This window comes from Triticum urartu, chromosome 7 (genome assembly GCF_003073215.2).
Source record: "Triticum urartu cultivar G1812 chromosome 7, Tu2.1, whole genome shotgun sequence".
Lineage (NCBI taxonomy): Eukaryota > Viridiplantae > Streptophyta > Magnoliopsida > Poales > Poaceae > Triticum > Triticum urartu.
The window spans coordinates 510,765,037-510,770,331 of NC_053028.1; the positions used below are offsets into that span (position 1 = coordinate 510,765,037).

The following is a 5,295-nucleotide window of genomic DNA, read 5'->3' on the forward strand; positions in this document are numbered from 1 at the left end:
GATTCAGCCCGGTCCAATTAGATGTCTATATGGGCCGAGCCCATTAATTCAGCCTTTTTAATATATATTTTTTCTATTAATTTTCACTAGCTACATGAGCCTGGCCCAACAATTTGGCCTTTTATATTCTAGAATGCAGCCTTTTATAGTCTATACTGATTTTCTATTTTCAGTCATTTTATTTTGCATCGGGTCCCACTAGTCAGATTGGTCCCACTTGTCATGCTTACCTCAAAATTGGTCCCACACATCAAAAAATTTGAAATTTGTCAAAGAATCATTCTAACTTGGACCCCCTTATCAGATTTGAAATTTCACAGGTATTCAAATCACATACACAATCATTATTTCAAACAGACCAAAGAGCAGATGAAATTCATCCAAAACAACACTACATTAGTCTATTACAATCGTTACAGTATACAACCCAGATATGCCTACTACCGCCTAAAATTACAACACATAATATGCTACTCTTTGCTGATATGCTTCGCAGCTTCAGACTTGGATTCATACTTCACCTGTGCAAGAAACATGAATGAACATATAAGAGTAAGAATGTGTAGAAAACATCAAACAGTAGCCAATGAGGAATCCAATAACTTATAAGCAAGAATTGACAACAAATGCCATGTACATAAATAGTACGACTAACACCAACCAGTATGTGTTCATGGAGTGACTAAAATGTTCTCACTACCTAGGATTTTTCTGGTATATAGTATACTGACATGTGCAACTCTCTAAATTGATCATAGAAATGAAAAGAACTGTAAGAACGAGTTCATTCAGAATTCAGGCATGTCAAATTTTAAGCACCAGCAGAACAGATCTAACAAACCAGACCATGATCATCATGCATATTTATGGTTCTAGCAAGACAGTAAAGAGACAGAGATACACGCATCAAGCATACACACTGCACAAGGACCAAGCATCCACACTGCACAGACAACACGCTCGCATGCGAATTGAGTGAGATCCGTCCAGATCGGGGCAAGAAGGGACATACCTGGAGGTCGTCAGGGACGTACTGGTGCTTCATGGAGAGGTCCATGGCACGCTTGAGGCACTGGATGTGGGCGTCGACCGCCCCCTGGGAAGCCTCACGAGCGCTTCCCTGATGTCCAGATCGAAGTGCTGGACTGCATGACGCCCTCCTAGCTCGCTGCAGCGCACTCGCCACCGGCGTCGCGCCAGCGTCGCTGGTGGTGCTTGATGGGACTAGGAGCCGGAGGATTCCCGTGTTGTGGCGCCTGCAAATTACAACGCAGAGTATAAATTAAGCCATTGTTACCTTCCTTCAAGCTCGTATATTAGCAGAATCATCAAACTTCTCGTAGATGATGCAAATTATACAAAATTATGCAATGTTCACTACTACAGTACAGCTATACATGATACTACTAGCCACAAGGTAGTTAGGTAAAACAGCGGTATACAAGAAGTTCAAGTAGTGAAACTTGAATAATGCTGCTTGAGAACAGCAGTAAGAAAATGCCACTTAGATACACTGTCTTAACAATAACCAGATAAATGGCTCAAATCTGACAAATCCAGATACCATCCCCATACTGTAAGTGCGGACTAGCATCATGAAACAACCAAAGATTCTACAGGATACTGGATGCTGCATAGAATGTAACCCATCGTGCAAAATGATGGGAGAAAAGTTGGCATCTGAGAACAGAATGTAAGCACATTCCCAAGGGTAGACTTCTACAGGATAGTGGATGCTGCACACCAGCTCACTACAAAGGAAGTATCAATAGTTATGAACTCAGTCAGTTAGTAGATTGCAGTTTGCTTTTCATTGGCAATTTGGCATTCCATGTCACAATGACCTTTCTGTATGTGGATGTTAACATTACTGCTTATGCACTTGTTACTTACTCGACAATAAACATGACTTGTATGCGGGCTCGATCATGTTAGAGCAAAGAATTTTGCAAGAAAATTATTTCCTAGATATCATTGAGTATTAACAACGCATTGCACAGTCACTAATTTCGTCGCAAGAAGGCCAGTTCATGTTGTACCAACAACGCTTAAAGCAGTTGGGCAAAGAAAAAAAATTAACAATTAGGTGCATAGTTTTTTGCTTTAAAAGGTTATGCTTGAAGAACTAAGCTCCAGGCCCACTACTACAAGTTTCTATTTCAAGTTTGGCACTTGCTGTCCGGCACAAGCCACAGGTCCCTTGAATATTCAGGAAGTGCACGAATCAAACACAAGTTACAAGCTAAAAAAACTGATGTGTGCATCAATTCGAAGCCATCCATCACCATCAGAAAAGGCCAGAGAGGAGTTGGGGAAACAAAAGCGAACCTCTCTCTTCTTGCACTCCTTGTAGTCGTCGAACTGCTGCTGTCACTTGCTCTTGTCCTGGTTGGTCTCCAGGCCTAGGGACACAACACATCATCATTGATCCACCACAGACACATGAAATTTTTGAGAAATCATGACCACAAACTGAATTGGGGTGACTGGATTAGGAATTTAGGATTATTAGGGGCGGAGGATGCGTACACTTGAGGGAGGCGGTGTACTGGGGGAAGCAGGAGGAGTCGGTGATCCGGGCCGCGCTGGGGTACGATGGGGTCGACGTCGCCTGGATGGACGCGTCAGCCGTCCGCGTTCGTCCACGTGCCCTTGGGCGGGTCCGATCTCGCCGGGACCTCTTCAACCGCCAACTCCTCCTCTGCCGCTGGCCAGATCCAGATGATGTGGCCGCAAGGAGGTGGCTGGGCTCACGGCCAACCGCAACTCCATGATGTCGGGGCAGGGGAGGAAGAGGCCATCCTGCCCATGGCATCCTGGATCTGGGAGGGAGAGAACACGAGGCGAGGAAGTGAGGGAGGGATGTGAGGAGGAGGAGATGGAGTGGAGGGACGCACCTGAGTCGCCGGACCACGCCGGCCGAAACCCTAGCGACGGGAGACGAGCGCGGGTGGCGCTGGAGGACGCGCGCGCCGGATCTCGCCGGACAGGAGGGAGGAGCGGAGGGAGGGGATCCTTGTTGTATGCTTGGCACTGTCGATTCCCGCCGAAGGTCGCCGAGGTCGGAGTGCGGGGCTGTGGCGGCGGCGAGGAGAGCCATGCGGGAGAGAGATGGGGACAAGGGAGGAGTGCGGGGATGTGGCCTGCCGGTTTTTTTTGGAACTGACGTGTGGGTTGTTGGTGGGGTGAGAGGGTGAGGGGGGAGCGCTGCCGTTGGATCCGGGGCCATCGGACGGTGATCGATCCATGATCCGCGTGACATGCTTGTGAACCAATCAAACAGAGTACGTGTGTGCGACGTCCATGACCATCTAAGTAGATCATAATCGGCCAAAAATAAAGAGCAGATTTATTTGGCTAAGAGAACCAACTCTTTTGACGTCGTATTTCGACGGTTCCCCTCCGCTAGATCCCCTTCACCGGTGACTTCTTGGTCTTCGGTGGTGAGGAGGGTCATCAGATCCCAGGTGTGTGGATCATTTTAGCTTTAGGTCCTAGTAGCTTAGGTTTTTGGATAATTCGATGTCTTGACTTCGGGGCCGGTGGCGGCGATACTGAATAAAGAAGTTTTGGATTTTTATCCGGTGAGGCCGGTAGCAAGGACCTTGGTGTCTTGACTTCGGGGGTGGTGGTGGCCAAGGTACGAGGAAAATAATAAATTTGTGATACGGTAATTATTTTAAAAAGGCATTCTCAGAAACGAGCTATCATGTGTGAAGACCAATGGCTTTCAAGCCAAATGGTCAATGTCATGGTAGCATTCAAGCATAGTTTATTAAAATGATCTCATATTGTGCACAAGGGTGCATATGGGAATGACAAACAATGTTGCCTAAGGAAGTTTTTATTTTCTTTGGACAAAAAATCATTTTTCCTTTTTCGAGTGCCCAAAACGAGTTTTTTTGTTAAGGGCCTGCCATATATTTGTTGTAAAATTGGACCAAATCAAATTTCTAAAATACTAGGCCATATTTAATGCACAATTGACCAAATTGATGGGTGTCAAAAGCTTTTATCCACCTCTCGTGAAAAAGACAAATTTTTGCCAATTCAGTTGGAAGCGGGTCAAATTTGAACTGCAGTTGCCTCATAGTTTGCTATTTATTTTTCCCAAAAATCATTTCTAGGTACATAAGTATCTATTTAATCAGAGAAACATCAAAAGTTTTCCAAGATTCAACCACTAGTTAGGAACGGTCAAACCCGCCGTTTTGACCGCATTTTGAAACGGACATGAAAAATTCAAAAAAATCAAAAAATTGTAAAATCTTCGCATTGTTTTATTATATGTTACCAAGTTACCAGGAAAAATAATAAACTTGTAATACGGTAATTATTTAAAAAAAGTGTTCTCATAAACGAGCTATCATGTGTGGAGATCAATGGCTTTCAAGGTAAATGATCAATCTTATGGCCACACTCGTGGCATAGTTTGTTCAGATGATCTCATATTGTGCGCAAGGGTGCATCTTGGAATTCCAGACAATGTTTCCTAAGGAATTTTTCATTTTCTTTGGACGAAAAATTTATTTTCTATTTTTCAAGTGCCCAAAATGAGTTTTTTTGTGAAGGACCTACCATATATTTGTTGCAATATTGGACCAAATCATTTTGATAAAATAATAGGCCATATTTAATGCACAATTGACCAAATGGTTGGGTGTCAAAAGATTTGATCCACCTCTCGTGAAAAAGTCAAATTTCCGCTGATTCAGTAGGAAGCGGGTAAAATTTGAACGGCGGCTGCCTCATAGTTTGCTCTTTATTTTTTCCAAAAATCATTTCTAGGTACATAGGTACCTATTTAATCAGAGAAACACAAAAAAATTCCAAGATTCAACCACTAGCCAGGAACGGTCATTCCCGCCGTTTTGACCGCATTTTGAAACAGGCATAAAAAATTTAAAAAAACAAAAACTGGAAAACCTTCGCATTGTGTCATCATATGTGACCAAGTTTTCAGGGAAAATAATAAACTTGTAATACGACAAATATTTAAAAAAAGTGTTCTCAAAAATGAGCTATCATGCTTGAAGATTCATGGCTTTCAAGCCAAATGATCAATCTTATGGCCACATTCATGGCATAGTTTGTTCAAATGACCTCATATTGTGCACAAGGGTGCATCTTGGAATTCCAAACAATGTTGCCTAAGGGAGTTTTCATTTTCTTTGCATAGAAAATTCATTTTCCATTTTTCGAGTGCCCGCAATGAGGTTTTTTGTGAAGGAACTACCAAATAATTGTTGCAAAACGGACTAAATCAATTTTACAAAATACTAGGCCATGTTTAAT

The 5,295-nt window shown here is 43.1% G+C and overlaps 1 long non-coding RNA gene across 2 annotated transcripts; it reads right to left on the reverse strand.

Annotated features, from left to right (window-relative positions):
• Positions 1-323: 323 nt before the first annotated feature.
• On the reverse strand, positions 324-3,163 carry LOC125522098. Of its 2 annotated transcripts, XR_007289630.1 has the most exons (5): positions 2,898-3,163; positions 2,530-2,822; positions 2,329-2,402; positions 1,013-1,256; positions 324-521 (listed from the first exon to the last, which is right to left on the reverse strand). It is a non-coding gene; the product is annotated as an uncharacterized LOC125522098 (long non-coding RNA). The 2 variants fall into 2 exon arrangements; XR_007289629.1 differs by having other exon boundaries at positions 2,530-3,163.
• Between the last annotated feature and the right edge of the window lie 2,132 nt (positions 3,164-5,295).